Source organism: Myotis nattereri (assembly GCF_964212035.1).
Source record: "Myotis nattereri genome assembly, chromosome: 9".
Taxonomy (NCBI): Eukaryota; Metazoa; Chordata; class Mammalia; order Chiroptera; family Vespertilionidae; genus Myotis; species Myotis nattereri.
In genome coordinates, this window is record NC_138084.1 from 36995565 (window position 1) to 37013074 (window position 17510).

General features: G+C 44.8%; 1 pseudogene across 1 annotated transcript; it reads left to right on the forward strand.

Annotated features, from left to right (window-relative positions):
- Positions 1–16483: 16483 nt before the first annotated feature.
- On the forward strand, positions 16484–17259 carry LOC308525418 (melanoma-associated antigen B16-like; annotated as a pseudogene). Its single transcript has one exon. The product of its transcript is annotated as a melanoma-associated antigen B16-like (transcript).
- The last annotated feature ends 251 nt before the right edge of the window (positions 17260–17510 follow it).

Sequence of the window (17510 nt, forward strand, 5' to 3'; positions counted from 1 at the left end):
CATCAATGCTTCGCTCTCTCCCTTCCTCTCTCTCTAAAATGTGTGTGTGTGTGTGTGTGTGTGTGTGTTTAAAAAAAAAAAAAGAGTAAATGGTTTGCACTTCTCCCCAATCAGCAGGTAAATAGCTTAAATCACCCCATGCAGGGAGACAGAGAGCAGAAATGCAATTAGTGCCATTTGCCAACCACGCCCAAGGACAGAGGAAGTTAAGGAAGTACATCTAATTTTGGCACATCAGCATAAAACTGATGAATAGTCTATTGAGACCTTCCCCCTAAGGCCTCCCCTCAACATGAAGGTCTCTCCCAGGGGCATGCCCTTGCCTTTCCCCATCCCCTTCTGCTCCTCTTCCCCCATAGGATTCATACATCTCCTAACCATGAAGGGACCCCACAAGGCTTGCAACCAGGGAGGGCAGCAATGGGCAGTGGCAGTTCATCCTGGGCAACCCCCTGAACCTGTCCTCAAGGCCCCCTTTTCTCTGACTTTTTAAAAAAATTTATTTCAGAAAGGAAGGGAGAGGGGAAGAGAGATGGAAACATCAATGATGAGAGAGAATCATCCATTCGCCGCCTCCTGCATGCCCTACACTAGGGACTGAGACCACAACCCGGGCATGTGCCCCATCCAGGAATTGAACTGTGACCTCCTGGTTCACGGTTGGATGCTCTACCACTTAGTGAGCCAAAGCAGCCCAGCCTAGGTTCATTTCCCCGCCTAGTCCTTCTCCTACTACCCTGGGCCCTTCCTTGTGTCAGGGTCCCAGCTTTAATAAACATCCTCTAAAATTCAACTGGTCTCATGAAATTTTTCCTGCACAGTCAAGAAGCCACACACTACCCGCCAGCCCTAGGCCGACCCCTAGGGCCAGGTCCCCTTTCTGGTAACAACACCAAGGCCAGATCTGAGGCATGGAAATCCATCATCCTGACCCACTGAGGACAGCGATGAGGGTGGGCTTCTCAGAGGTGGAGTGGAGTCTTGAGAATCCGTAGGCAGCTGTAGAAGAGAAGGAAGGGCACTCCAGAAGGAGGTAGTGACGCGTGCAATAGCATGAAAGAAAGAGGAGGGAAAAGCATGTGGGAGGTGAAGGAGGAGGAGGAAGGTACAATGGTGGTTTTGATTATGTGATATTGCGATTTATAATAGGACATATATTTCATCTTTGTTCCTGGCCCAGATCTCCCAAACCCCTTGGAATTCCCTAACTGGCGAGAGGATAAAGGTGTCTATTGTTATGTTAATGATGTAGCTTCGGAAAGCACCTAAGGGTGGGGGTGGTTGACGAAGTAACCTTAGGACTACGGCAGCCGTGAGCAAACTATACGGCCCATTTGAAATGAATAAAACTAAAAAAAAAAAAAAAAAAAAAAAAGACCGTACCCTTTTATGTAATGATGTTTACTTTGAATTTATATTAGTTCACACAAACACTCCATCCATGCTTTTGTTCCGGCCCTCCGGTCCAGTTTAAGAACCCATTGTGGCCCTCGAGTCAAAAAGTTTGCCCACCCCTGGACTACGGGGTTGGAACTTTCAGTCCCATCCCTTTGACCTCTGGGGAGAGGGTGGGGCTGGAGGCTGGATCGATCACTGCTGGCCAATGACGGAATCAACGATGCCCTTGTGATGAAGCCTCCATAGAAATCCGAAAGGACTTGGTGGACTGAACATAAAGTATGGTAGCAACCATCTCAGGTAGAAACTGTAGTTTAACTCTAACCCTGCTGTTTGGCTTAAAAATAGAAAAGTTATTTTGATTTTCTGAATTGTATACATCATCCCATTCGATTGAATGACTATCCCATTGATTGTTATCTTACTGATTTTAGAAAGCACATTCTTGTGTACCTGGGAAACAGGACAGCACAATTATAATTCCTGACAACTCAGTGGTCTCGAGACCCGAGGGCTCTAGATAATGTGTTCCTGTCAACCCAGCGGTCCCAGATAATATGTTTCTATCAACTTAGTGATCCGGAGACCCAAAACTGTAATTAACATGCTTAATTCTGCTTCTGTAAACTGCTTTTTTACGAACCAGGTTCCTCATTCCAAACCCTGGGATGTAATCAATACCTTTGTGATTTTTGCCTATATAAACCTGGTTTTTCGACCATCTTATTACTATGAGATTTGGGAATGACCCCTCATAGTCCTGGATTGCAATAAATGTGACTCTTTAATTCGACTTCTTGAGGCGTCCTTCTGGGATTCGCGGGGTACATTACAACAAACACTTCCACGTGCCAGGCCCCAAACTCCACGGAAACAGAAGCTTCTGTGTCTGGGACCTCCCCTATGCATCTCTCCATCTGGCTGTTCCTTCCTACCCTTTAATAATATCCTTTGTAACCTAATAAGTCACCTGGTTTCCTGAGTCCTGGGAGCTGCTCCAGCAAATCAAAGATTGGCCCTGGGAACCTCTGATTTCTAGCCGGTCGGGCAGGAGCACAAATAATAATAACCGGTGCTTAGACGCGATTGGCATCTGGAGCCTGGGCAGTCTTGTGAGACTGAGCCCTTCCCTTGTGCGAGCTGATGCTACAGCCAGATAGTGTCAGAGCTGACTCCCGCTGGTGTTGGAGACTTGCTTGGTGTGAGAAAAAGACCCGCACATCAGAACTGGTGTCAGACACATAGGCTAAGAAGCCTGGTCTTTGCAGTCAGAAAGCTGACCCAAGAGAAAGGTGGTTTTCAAGAGAAACTAAATCCAAAAGCCAGGCAGACCCTCCAAATGAGTACTGAAATCTGAAAGGACTAGACAGAGAGGAGAGGAATCTGCAGAAATCAGAGAAAGTGAACAAAGTCCAAAACCAAGGGTGGGAGGCGGAGCCTGAAAAGGGGCCTGGTTTGCTCCTGGTGCCTGAGGTCAAAGCAGAGTGTGGCCTGAGGGTTATGGGTAATGTCCAGCCCAGGTGTGTCATACAAGTAGATGAGATGAGCAAGAGAAAGTAGAAAGTAAGCTAAAACTAGCGTAGAATCCCAGCAAACACCAAAACTTAAGGAGTGGCTTAAAGAGAGGTTCGTGAAAGAGGCTAAGAAAGTGCCCCAACTCCTAGCACCCTTCTCAGGCCCACTCTCCCTTCATAGTGCCCCGCATTCCTGAGCTAATTCATATATATATTGATTTTAGAAAGAGGAAGGGAGAGAAAAATGTGAATGCACACTGAAGGAGAAAGAGAAATATCTATGTGAGAGAGAAAAATCAATCGGTTGCCTCCTGTACACATACAACCTGGGTATGTGCCCTGATAATACATACCCACACCCCAACTGGGGAGTGAACCCACAATCTGGATTTGTGCCCTGGCCCGAAATTGAACCTGAGACCTTTTGGTGTGCACTTTTACACAAAATGTACTTAACAGAAGAAGGAAAGCAGTGCCTGGCCAGTATGGCTCAGTTAGTCGGCCTTGTCAAGTGCCCCAAAAAGTTGCGGGTTGATTCTAAGTCAGGACACATGCCCAGGTTTCGGGTGCACATACCCAAGTGCACATACCCAGTTGAAGTGAATGCAGGAGGCAACCAAACGAAGTTACACTTTCACATCAGTTTTTCTCTCTCCCTCTCTTTTCCACTCTCTCTAAAAAAAAAAAAAAAAAAAAAAAAAAATCAATTAAAAATAAATAAATAGATAAATACAAATTTTAAAACATCATATAAAAAAACAGAAGCCGAAACCGGTTTGGCTCAGTGGATAGAGCGTCGGCCTGCGGACTGAAGGGTTCCGGGTTCGATTCCGGTCAAGGGCATGTACCTGGGTTGCAGGCACATCCCCAGTGGGAAATGTGCGGGAGGCAGCTGATCGATGTTTCTCTCTCATCTATGTTTCTAACTCTCTATCTCTCTCCCTTCCTCTCTGTGAAAAATCAATAAAATATATTTAAAAAAAAAAAAAACAGAAGAAGCAAAGCAGCCAAAAATATTAACACCTACTTTGAAAATTAATAAGAACTGAAATATATCTTACATTTATCCTCCTTTTGTATTACAACTACCTTCCCATATACTTTTTCAAAACTTTTTACTTTTTTTTTTAAAATATATATTTTATTGATTTTTTACAGAGAGGAAGGGAGAGAGATAGAGAGTTAGAAACATCAATGAGAGAGAAACATCGATCAGCTGCCTCCTGCACACCCCCTATTGGGGATGTGCCCGCAACCAAGGTACATGCCCTTGACCGGAATCGAACCTGGGACCCTTCAGTCTGCAGGCCGACGCTCCATCCACTGAGCCAAACCGGTTTCGGCAAAACTTTTTACTCTGACACATGGAATTTTGCAAATGTTATAATTAACTTTAATTATTCTTCCTTTTTAAAATATTTTTATTGATTTCAGACAGGAAGGGAGAGAAGAGAGAGATAGAAACATCAATGATGAGAGAGAATCATTAATCGGCTGCCTCTTGCACGTCCCCTACTATGAATTGAACCTGTAACCTGGCATGTCCCCTGATCAGGAATCGAACCATGACCTCCTGGTTCATAGGTCAATGCTCAACCACTGAGCCATGCCAGCCGGGCTATTTTTTCTTTTTTAATGTTCAAAAATTTTTTTATGTTCAAAATTTTTTTGTTTCATGGCCAGTAAGAATGCTGTTATACAGGTTTCATTGTACACACTATTTCAAACATTTTTTGGAAACATCCTTTTTCTTTGATGTGACAAGCCCTTCCTGATTTTTCCCAGTTCCCAGACATGGAATTGGCTGTGCTTTTACAAGCCTTGTTTTCTTTTTAAGGAGCATGTTAGAATAAAAAATCTGGTTGTTGCGTGTGCAAATAAATTTGGTAGTGAGTAAAGTTGTTTCCAGGTGATAAACCTGAAGAATATTTTTATTTTTTAAACCCATCATTTTGCATCAAAACTTTCCATTTTTATCCAACTTTAAATAATTTTTTTTTCTTTTTTTTTTTTTAAATATATTTTATTGATTTTTCACAGAGAGGAAGGGAGAGAGATAGAGAGTTAGAAACATCGATGAGAGAGAAACATCGATCAGCTGCCTCCTGCACATCTCCCACTGGGGATATGCCCGCAACCCAGGTACATGCCCTTGACCGGAATCGAACCTGGGACCTTTCAGTCCGCAGGCCGACGCTCTATCCACTGAGCCAAACCGGTTTCGGCGATAATTTTTGTTCTAATATAAAAATATACTTCCCTAGTATACCACATATTTCCTTAATTTTTAACTCCTCACCAAATCTATGATTTGTAACCTTTTTCTTTAAATCGCTATTTAAATCATCTATCATCATTCCAAAATCTCTTCATTGATGCAAATTTGTTTGCATTCTTTTTCTTTTTTTTTTTTGGCCCAAGATAAATTTAGTGCTCAACTGTAAGAAAGACTTTCCAGTTAGCTGTTCTATTCTATAACTTAGCTATTTATAAATGACCTGTTTTCTGCTTCAATTGTAATCCTTTTATGGAAGAATCTAGGTATAAATATAAACTAAATGCACAGTTTAGTGTTGTATCAAATAAAAATTGATAACAAAGCAAATCTGATACATATTTTATGAGTTGTTATTGTAATAAGATAATTAAGCATGTATGGGAAAAGTTTGCATAAATGACAGTAATTATATACCTGAAGTTAGTATGTCAAGGGTTAGATCAGTGGTTCTCAACCTTCCTTATGCTTCGACCCTTTAATATAGTTCCTCATGTTGTGGTGACCCCCAATTTCATTGTTACAAATTGAACATAATTAAAGCATAGTGATTAATCACAAAAACAATATGTAATTATATATGTGTTTTTCCGCTGGTCTTAGGCGACCCCTGTGAAAGGGTCGTTCAACCCCCAAAGGGGTCGCGACCCACAGGTTGAGAACCGCTGGGTTAGATGATGGGAGAGATGGGGAAAGAACAGTAAGCTGCTCTGGGCACCCACTGAGCAGTTGCTAAATGGTTTCTTTTTTTAAAATATTTTTATTGATTTCAGAGAGGAAGGGAGAGAGAGCGAGAAACATCAGTGATAAGAGATTGGCTGCCTTCTGCATGCCCCCCCACTGGGACTGAGCCCACAATCTGGGCATGTGCCCTCGACCAGACTTGAACCTGTGACCCTTTAGTCCACAGGCCTAGACTCTATCCACTGAGCCAAACCAGCAAGGGCGCTAAATGGTTTCTTAGCAGCACCCACAGGGCCTGGCCTCCTCAAATCTGCAGAAGGGGCAGGACCTCCACCCAACTATAGGCCCAGGAGAGGAAAGGCCCACCTGCATATTCATCATTGTATTCCTGCACCTGGTATAATACCTGATGCAGAGAAGATGCTCAATACTTATTTGTGAAACAAAGAAAGGAAGGAAGGAAGGAAGGAAGGAAGGAAGGAAGGAAGGAAGGAAGGAAGGAAGGGCATGCCTAATATATAAGACACATTTTATATTTCCATCACTTCAAACAATTGGGTCAGTATAAAACAGGGACAGTACAACCAATTATATAATACTAACTCAGCAAAACTTTAAAAAAACATCATTTCAGCCCTAACTGGTTTGGCTCAGTAGATAAAGCATCGGCCTGCAGACTGAAGCTCAATTCCAGTCAAGGGCACTTACCCAGGTTGCAGCCTCAATCCCCAGAAGGCAACTGATCAATGATTCTCTCTCATCATCAATGTTTCTCTCTCTCTCCCTTCCTCTCTGACATTAATAATAAAAATAATTTAAAAAAACAAAAAACATCATTTCAGAAAATCTCTGAAAGTTATAGGTATGACAAGTACCACTGATAGAACAAGTAATGTTTAATGATAAAAGGGGTCCAGCCTCCATATAGTATATGATTCCATTTGTACAGAATAGGCAAATCCATACAGACAGAAAGTAGATTAGTGGCTGCCTAGGGCTTGGAGTAAGGGGGAAATGGAGATTGACCACGAATGGGTTTCTTATTGGAGTGACAAAAATGTCTAAAATTGATTGTGGTGATGGTGGCACAACTCTGTGAATATACTAAAAACCACTGGATTGTATACTTTAAACAGTGAATTGTATGCTATGTGAATTTTATCTGAAAGCTGCTACAATGGGTGAGCAGCTTGATGCATGTAGCTCATGTTTAGAAGGTCCCACCAAATCCCCTGCTCCAGCCAAGAACCCATTATCAATAACCCCGTCCTACATCAATATCCGGCCCTAACTGGTTTGGCTCAGTGGCTAGAGTGTTGGCCTGTGGTCTGAAAGGTCTCAGGTTTTATTCTAGTCAAGGGCATGTACCTTGGTTGCTGGCACATCCCCAGTAGGAGGTGTGTAGGAGGCAGCTGGTCAATGTTCCTCTCTCATCGATGTTTCTAACTCTCTATCCCTCTCCCTTCCTTTCTGTAAAAATCAATAAAATATATATTTTTTAAAATAACCTGAAATGAACAACCCACAATCTTGGCCAGTATGAGATGGTGTTATTTTAATTTGGGTGTAGAAAAATTACTGTAATCCTAGAAAACTGTCAACATTAATATTACTTATAAGAATAAGTATGGAGTTAATGAAAGAGAAATTAAATCCATGGTTTTAATATGTTTAAATTAGATTTAAATGTGTCTCTAGCCTTTGTGATTATTTTATTTTCATGTTTCTGTCTGCTTTTTGGTGTAGTAGGATGTTTGAAATGTTCAAGGAATCAGTTTTTTGGGGGGACTTATGATTATAACTTGGATTGTTTATGGGAATTTAAGTTATGTAGTGATCAATATGACGTACTCCCCAACATTCATTCCACTTTGGGACAATTCTGAAAAGCCAACTGGCAGTCCCATTCTCCTTGCCGGTGATTGGTTTAGAAATGGGCCGTGCCACAGCTGGCCAATGAGATGTGAGTAAAAGTCCAGTGTGGGGCTACTGAGAGAGATTTCCACAGTCCCCAAAAAAGAGAAATAAGAGTCCCACTTCCTCCTCTGAATTGTTGTGTCTTCCTATGATAAGACTGCAGCAGCCACAGTGCTACCAGCCTGAGGGCACTGCCAATCATGGAGAAGGGCGGGACCAAGAGAGGCAGCGAGCAGTGCAGCTGGAGCCGGCACCCGGAGCCCACAGTCCCACCACAGGGCTTGGGGATATGTGAGATCATACATTTCCTTACTGTTGAAGCCATTTGGCTTTCTGTTATTTTCACCCAAAAGAAATATAATTTGTAATCAGGATGTAAATGTAAAATGTCGTTTAAGAAAATTTTTTTAAAGTTTTATTAGGCATATATATTTGATCATCTGAGCATCAATTATACTGGAAGTTGTAGAGCGATTTCCTCTGCACACACAGAAGCTCCCTGGATTTTTTTTTTTTAATCCTCATCCAAGGATATTTTTTTCATTGATTTTAGAGAGAGAGGAAGAGAGAGGGAAAGACAGAGAGAAATATTGATTTGAGAGAAACACATCAATTGGTTGCCCTGACTGGGGAGAAGCCTACAACCGAGGTACGTGCTCTTGACCAGAATCAAACCTGGGACCCTTGTTCCACAGGCTGACGCTCTATCCACTGAGCCAAACTGGCTAGGGCAAGCCCCGGGGATTTTAAAGAACCTAGGAACATGCAGAGAATTTCAGAGAGAGTGATCCCCTTGATCCCCATATAAGAACCTACTGGTAGCATGACCCATGTCTTCAACTGTGGCATTAAATATAAACTCAGGGAAGGCATATCTGCAGGAATCACAAACTCCGATCTGTGTTGTTTCAGGTGGAAGGAGGGAAGTTAGAGAGCCCAAAGGAACACATCCCTGGCAGCTGTGCTATCAGTGACCACAGGGGAGGGACTTCACAGGCCTAGAGCCCCCAGTTCAAAGGCCATCAGGGCCCAGGCTGGTAAACTGAGTGGGGCAGAGGCAGTAGGAAGTGGTGGTCCCACCCACAAGGAGCATCTCCGCTCAGACCCAGATGTTACTGTAAGAAAATGCAACTTCAGTGTTGCCAGATCTTCCCCTTTTCAAGGAAAACCTAAAACCTGGATCATGTGAGTCTATTAATCAAGTTTTAGATTAGGGCAACCAATTCAACTAAAAAAAAAAAACAAGCAAACAAGAGAAAACAGGCATCGATAGGACGCCATTGTACCTTCAGCCCATAGGCTCAGAGCACATCCATAGAGTGGGCACATGAGAAAGGTGAGACATCTGCCTGTTCTGCCAGGCAGGGCAAACATATTCCTCCCACAGGAGCCTCTGAGACCCTCGCATTCTGCACCACATAGCTGAAGATTCGTGATTCATAATGATCGCCCAGCAAGGAGGATTAGCTGCCAGGTGCACCTGCACAGTTGAATGACAGCTGTTGCACGAGGCTGGCGACTGTCGTCTGCTTAAAAGACGGAAGCCGACACACAATTTTCAGTTCAATCCTTGCCAGAACCAATTTGCTATCAGGTTAGCCGGCAATGTGATCAGTCCTATTAAATTTCTTTGCTGTGTTGCTAGGCTTTGTACATTAGGATCAGTCATTTAGTTGCAACTGAAAAAAATAAGAGAGAGAGACTGCTAGTCCAAACGAAACACGAGTCTCAGGAGGGTCTTGTCACACCTCTCGCAGCTTCCCGGCACAGCCAGCACCAGTAGCCCTGTCTGCAGTAGTCACACAAGAAATATTCCCTCTTCCTCCCTCCCCCCGCCCCCGGCCTGGTCTTTTGAAGATAAGCATAAACTCAAGGCCTGTGAATGTGTCTGACTCATAGAAAAATCTGCTCATTTCCATGGGTCTGTTTGTGTGCTACAGTATTTTAAAATAAGTGCTATGACACATTGTAGTAGGAGGAACTTAGGTGAGATGTTGAGAACACTGTCCTGACTAACAGATTGTGAAACAGAGCAGGTTGCCAATGGGGAAGTGGAGGCTCCATCTCTGCAGGATTTGTCCGAAGGGTAAACACCTGACTCTCCTGGTCGATGCTATCAGTGGTGAGGTGGGAAGCTGGTATTTGTGCCATGTGCCTGCTCCAGGCAGACAGAACTTTTTTTTTTTTAAGATTTCTTTTGTTAAAAAAATAGATAGATAGATAGATAGATAGGTTTTGAGAGAGAGGGGGAAAAAGAGAGGAAGGGAGAGAATTATTGATGTGTTGTTCCACTTATACTTATGCATTCATTGGTTGATTCTTGTATGTGCCCTGTCCAGGGATCCAACCCTCAACCTTGTGCATATTGGGATGATGCTCTAAACCAGTGGTTCTCAACCTGTGGGTCGCGACCCGTTTGAGGGTCAAACGACCCTTTCACAGGGGTCGCCTAAATACATCCTGCATATCAGATATTTACATTATGATTCATAACAGTAGCAAAATTACAGTTATGAAGTAGCAACGAAAATAATTTTATGGTTGGGGGTCACCACAACATGAGGAACTGTATTAAAGGGTCGCGGCATTAGGAAGGTTGAGAACCACTAGAGTCTAACCAACTGAGCTACCCAGCCAGGGCCAGATCTTCACTCTTTAAAAAAAAAAAAAAATGTTTTTTTATTGATTTGTTTTTGAGAGAGAGAGGAAGGGAGAGGGAGAGAGAGAGAGAGAGAGAGAGAGAAACATCGATTAGCTGCCTCTTACATATCCCCTATTGGGAATCGAGCCTACAACTGGTGCATGTGCCCTGACCAGAATCTAACCTGGGACCTCTTGGTACCTGGGATGATGCTCAACCAACTGAGCCACAGTGACCAGGTCCAGATCTTCAGCCTGCTCACTGTCCTATGTCCTTTATTTTATCAATTCTCATAGAAACCTAGTCTCATCGATTATCCCCATGTTACAGATGAGCAAACTGAACCTCAGAGAGGTGAAATAAGCTGCTCACGCTCGCCCTGTTAATAAATGACAGCGAGGGTTGGAACTCGCCTCTGGGTGGCTCTCTATGGGGCCCTGCTGCTGCAGGTCCCTGGGCAGAACACCCGTGGCTACTTGTGGGGAAGAGAGACCAAAGGGCAGGCTCAGGGAAGGGGACACTATCCCAAAAGAGTGGTGAGAGCATTGCTGAGGCCACAGTGGAAACCAGTGGCAGGAAGAGAGGTAAGATGTCCACCAGGAAATGACTGAGACATCAAAGGGTCAGACCTGGAAGTCAAGGGATATCCTCCAGAAAGGAGCTTGCCCGACGCCCAGTCCAGGAAGTGCAGCTAGTGAACAGGGAGTTCCTTTTCAGCCACACTCAGCCCTGCTGCGGAGCCTGCCGAGCACCAGGCTGGATGCCGCTGACGGCCCGCTCAGATTTTCCTTTGGTGCCTCCTGACCTGCCAACGTGCACTTAGAGATTCTCATTCCCCCCCAGCAATTGTCTTCGGGGGACAGGGGCTGAGACAGTTTCCAACAAGGATTCTGCAACTTAATTAAGTGCTTACTATGTCCTGTTCAGATACCTGTGATCAGGGACCTTTCCTTCCCTAAGAAAGTGTCCCTGTTGTTTCTACCCTGCTAGGGCCCAGTCCCAGGAATAGAATCATTGCTACAATTTAAGAGGAGGCAGGTTGAAACTGCCAGGCCCCTGCAGCATCAGTATTCTGTGTGTTAAGCCACAGCGCCTTTCCTACTTAACACTGTGGCTGAGAAGCGTTAGTGTCTCTACTGCACTACAGCCCAAAGCAGCTCCGGTCAGCTCTGGAGTGGGGCCACCTATAGATGCGGCGAGCTGGGCCCTTCACGCTCTCCTTTAAGAGCTTGTTTCCCAGACTCCTGGATGGCCCCCGTAGCTCGAGGCTCCATGTTCAAATAGGAAATCTAAAGAAATGAACACAGCCCTAACAGGTTTGGCTCAGTGGATAGAGTGTTGGCCTGCGGACTAAAAGGTCCCAGGTTTGATTCCAGTCAAGGGCATGTACCTTGGTTGCGGGCACATCCCCAGTAGGAGGTGTGCAGGAGGCAGCTGATCTATCCCTCTCCCTTCCTCTCTGTAAAAAAATCAATAAAATACACTTAAAAAAAAAAAAAAAAGAAAGAAATGAACACAGCCCCACAGACGAGAGCAGATTCCCTGGCTGGGCTTCCAGCTGTTCAAGTTCTTTTCATTAAACTCAAAACTTCCTGGAAGCTCAGGCCTCAGGGAGGGAGCCCCACGCCAACCCTGATGGGCAGTGCCTTTGGGAAACTGTTTCATTCAGTCTGCACCCCTAATAGTGAGGGCTGGAAGAGGAACGTTAACCAGAAATTAAATAAGCACATAAATAGTAAACAAACCAGAAGGACTTTTCTCTGAATGGCCTAGGTTGGCTAGGTCAACAAATCAATCAATGCAAGGACACATCTTCCTGAAATAATGTACCTCCCCCCACCCCTATGAAAAGAGGGAGAGCTGACTTACCTATGCCCACAGTGAAAGGTCCCCCCCCACACACACACCCCGTCCCCACTCACTCTCATGCCATGTGCTGCCCTCACAGCTGCACCCCAGGGTCCTGGGTAGAACAAGTCTCCTGGGTCCCAGCAAATTCAAGCATCAAGTGCTCCAGGCCAGTGAGGGCAACAGAATTTAGCGAGGGCTACTGACAAAGTGGATCTCAAGCTCATCAGGCTTTGAACTGCTGTGCGCCTCCGGCCTTGAGGCGCACAGCAGTTCAAAGCCCGGTTCTGGGACTGCTGCCAGCCATCTTGCTGCTCTTTGAACGGAGACTGGCCCGGCTGGCATGGCTCAGTGGTTGAGCGTCAACCTATGAACCAGGAGGTCACAGTTCGATTCCCAGTCAGGGTACATGCCAGGGGCTGCAGTCTCGATCCCCAGTGGGAGGCGTGAAGGAGGTGGCCAATGATTCTCTCTCATCATTGATGCTTCTCTCTCTCTCTCTCCCTCTCCCTTCATCTCTAAAATCAATATATTTTTTAGGAAAGGAAAAAGAAAATGACCCAAGTCTGAAGGTGACAAGACAAAAGGCAGAGCTGAGAGAAGGGGAGGTACAGAGTCCTGGCGATATTATTTGAGCTTTGAATTCACCCATGCCTGAAGCCATCTTTGCCCCTACCTCGACTTTTCACTTGAATAAACCCATAAGTGCCCTTTTGTCAAAAGCCAATTTGGTTTGGGTTTTCTGTCAACTCAAAACCACAAGAATGATGAAAGAAACTTTAACTTTGAGAGGTAGCTATTTTCATCTCTGTTTTGCTTAAGAAAAACTGAAGCTCAGAGAGGTAAAAGAAACATACTAAGCTGTAGCAGAATCAGGTCCTGACATCAACTGGCAGACTGTCCCTTGCCCCACAACTGCCTCCCTCGGGCACAGAACCCCGAGGAAAGCACAGGTGACCTCACGCTGAAAGGTTAGCCAGGCTTCAGCGGAACGCCTGTGGAGCTGGACTTGGAAAGACAGGTTGGATTGGCCTGCAGTGTTGGCAAAGGTGTTACAGCTAACGGCAGCCTCATATTCAAAGTCCTAGGTATGAGAAAGCTCAGGGGGTACAGAGATAATAGCAAGGGCTTTGGTTTGTTAAAAGTATTGGTGTAGCCCTGGACAGTTTTGCTCAGTGGATAGAGCATCAGCCTGTGGACTGAAGGGTCCCAGGTTCAATTCTAGTCAAGGGCACATGCCATGGTTGCAGGCTCGATCCCCAGTAGGGGGCCTGCAGGAGGCAGCCAATCAATGATTCTCTTTTATCATTGACGTTTCTATCTCTTTTTCCCTCTCCCTTCCTTTCTGAAATCAATAAAAATATTTATTTTTAAAAAAGGTATTGGTATATAACAGGAAACAGAGTTAAAAACAAATTTAGGATCAGAACTTGAACTTTATCCTGAGGGTCAGATATTCCCAAACTCTACTGTATTAAAATTGGCTTCCGGCTGGGTGATAAAAAAAAAAAATAAAAATTGGCTTCCTTTGACTGAAACTCAATTTTGGCCACTGAGTTGTAGTAGATCTTAGGGATCTGGTTTATTGACCAAGGAAAGGGACTCAAAAGAAGCCAGTGAGGGGAAAGAGTCCAATTCTTGGCTTTGAGTTCCACAATAGTGTCAAAACCAAGACAAGCTGACAGAACCGAAGCAGGACTCGCCTCTCACACAAAGAGAATGCTAGATAAATTTTTTTTGAAGACATATCTGAGGTTGAAAGCAAGAAAGGGAAATTCCCAAGTGCCAAAATCAAAAGGGAACCCCAAATGAGCATGGCGAACAGAATCCTGACTAGAACAGGATAGGTCTTAGGGATTAATGAGGGATTTTAACGTTGATGTAGCAACAGAAGATGAGGCCTTGAGCCCTGAGAAGACGGGGAGTTGGAACAAAGGTCCTGTCTACTCCCCACAGGACAGAACAACTCTGCTTACCAGCCTGGGACGGAGCAAGGAAGCTGGCCACAGGCCTGTGTCCCAGGAGAAAATGAGTCATCTGGGTTAACCTGGAACCCCACGCCTGTGCCTACATCAGTGTGGGACCTGAGCTCACACTGTCCTTCGGGCGCAGGTCCCAAGATATTGAGCAAAGGATAAAAATTTCATACCTAAACAGCGCGGTAAAATTGGAGAACAGCAAATATAAGAAACAAAATCTTCAAAGCAACTTATGAACAAAGATGAGACTGCCTACAAAAGACTAACAAACTTCAGCAAACTACTCATCAGCAGTGAGTGCCAGAAGACAAAGGGAGATCTCAGAATTGCTGATCTATTGAGCTGCGAAGGACAATGAGAATGAGAACCAGGAGGATGCTGGGTAGTCGAACAGGCAGTGATGTTTAAAGAGCTGAGCAGTTACACCAAAAGCTTCTGAGCAGTCAAATAGGATTCAGACAGAGAAATGTCCATCGGGTTTGGTGGCCTAGAGATCACCAGAGACTTTGAGTTGGTGGTTTCCCTAGAAGGGTGGGGTCAGAAAGCAGGTGTGCGGAGGTTGAAGCCAACACAAGGAAGTGAGTTTATGTCTCTAAAAACCCCCTGGCTCCAAACACATAGCCAGCCATGACATTTAAAATATGAAAACGATTTCCAAAAAGCACAGCCGGACTCTTACATATCTCCACGAACCAGATGGAATAGAAACCCAGTAAGATCCGTGGGGCTGAAGTCACAGGCTTGTGGATTCTAAGTCTGGAAGCTGGACCCTGACAGCCAGCCAAGAGTTCAGCTCCTGTGGGGGTAAAAAGGGCTCCCCGGATTAATGCAATAGGCTGATGGGGCTCCACTGCTGGTGAAACGAAGCTGAAGAAAACAGCTGTGGATCTGTGAAGTCTGGCTTTCATGGACCCCAGGGAGGGGAGGAACAAAGAGAACACCTTACTAGCAGGAATTACCAAGCTGCCTGCCGTATCCCTGGCATCCTGAGTGGAGCGCCATGATCTGGTTCCAGGTTGAGGCCCAGAGGGACAGATGGAGGCACCCGGAAAAGGGGTGAGAAGAAAGTAAGAGAGAGAAATCAAACAAAACAAATATTTTCTCACTCAAAAAGAGCTCGTGAACCACAATTCCAAAACATGGAAAAACCTACTTGGTGAAAAAAATAGCCTTTGAAATGATCAGTCAGAAAAAAAGTATAAAAAGACTTTATTTATTTTTTTAAAATATATTTTATTGAGTTTTTACAGAGAGGAAAGGAGAGAGATAGAGAGTTAGAAATATCGATGAGAGAGAAACATCGACCAGCTGCCTCCTGCACACTCCCCACTGGGGATGTGCCCGAAACCCAGGTACATGCCCTTGACCGGAATCAAACCTGGGACCTTTCAGTCCGCAGGCCGACGCTCTAGCCACTGAGCCAAACCGGTTTCGGCAAGACTTTAAAAAAAGAAGGTTGAAATGTTTAGACCTTCCATTTCAAAAGGAAATTATTAAGCAAAAATAAGCCGAAATGAATTAACATGGAGGATAACCAATTAGAAATCCTTGAAATGAAAAAATACCCTAATTGAAAACTAAAAGGCCACAAATGGAAGAAACTCTATAATAAATCAGCTCAAGGGATAAATTAGAGAACTGGGCGAGAGAACTGAGGAATTCACTCAGAATATTGCATGAGATGAACAAAAAGAAACAGCAGTTAAAATCATGGGAAGCAGGTTCAAAGGTTTAAATGTTTATACAATAGGAGTTCTAGAGAAAGAAATTGCTGAAGACTCCCCCCACCCACCCCAGAGTTGAACAAAAAGCCTTAGGGATGAGAGAAATTTACACTCCGCCAAATTACTACTAAAGGATGTTGGGGGAGGGGAAGTTTCAGGTATAGAAAGTAAGAAATTCCTCCTGCAGACTGGGGCTCAGAGGCTTTGATCTGAGGCCCAGGGGATGCTGGTCAGCTGAGGAAAGAGTCCCTGTGCTGACCCGGTCAGGCAGTGGTTCCCCAGTGCTCCCCTTCCTGTTCACACTCCCACCCACAAGAGTCTAGCGCTGCCACACACAGAGCCGTCATGCCTTTTCGTCAGAAAAATCCACAATGCTCACCTCATCAACTCCTTCAGACCCACAGTGAGATCCTGGGCCTGGAGGTTGCACTGCTCTCCAGGGCTCTGGGGGAGACCTGGCTTCTCCCATCCTTTAAGGCCTGGCAATCTGAAGGCGGCTCCTGATGCTGGTATCCCCAATACCTCCGAGTTTCTGCTTGTCTTTCTTCGCCATCACAGCCCCCTCATCAAGCAGATCAGATGAGGACTCCAGTAGCCAAGAGGAGGAAGATAGCACCTCACAGACCGGACCAGGCCCCAAGAATGTGCCCATGGATGCTCTAGATAGGAGTGTGTTGGTGAATTTCATAAAAGAGCCAATAAGTAAGGCAGATATGTTGAAGACTGTCACCAGAAAGTACAAAGACCACTTCACTGAGGTCTTTCTGAGAGCCTGTGAGCTCATGGAGATGATCTTTGGCCTTGATGTGAAGGGAGTGAATCCCACCATCCACTACTATGGCCTCCTCATCAAAACGGGCCTCACCTCTGAGGGGATGCTGCATGGTGAAAAGGGTGTGCCCAAGATCGCATCCTGATACTTGTCCTGGTGTGATCCTCCTGAAGGGGAACCGTGCCACCAAGGAGGAAGTCTGGGGAGTTCTAGCACTTCATCTTTGGAGAGCCTACGGAGCTCATCACCAAAGATTTCATGAAAGAAAAATACCTGCAGTACCAGCAGGTGGCCAAAGTGATCCTGCACAATTTGAATTCCCATGAGGTCCAGAAGCCCATGCTAAAACCACCAAAACACAAGTCCTGGAGTCTCTGATCAAGATTCATGGGACTGATTCAAGTTCTTTCCCATCTCAGTATGAGGGGGCTTTGCACGATGAAGAGAGTCCAAGCCAGGATTTCAGACAGGGCTGTCTCTCCTTCCATGGCCACTTCCAGTTCCTAGCAGCTTGTCCCACCCCTGGGGAAGTCAGGGAGAGTTTCCTCATGCACTGTTTGAAGAGGCAGTTCCTGTTCACAGAATTTAGGGCTAAGATGGAACTGAAAGGAACACAGTATATATGCCTCTTTATTCCTATTTCATATGTGTAACTTGCAATTTATTTATTTTTGACATATGTATTAATGAAATATTGTTTATTTTCATATAGATTTAATTAGTTTAAAATATCCAGGTTTATGGTGATATTGGTCACA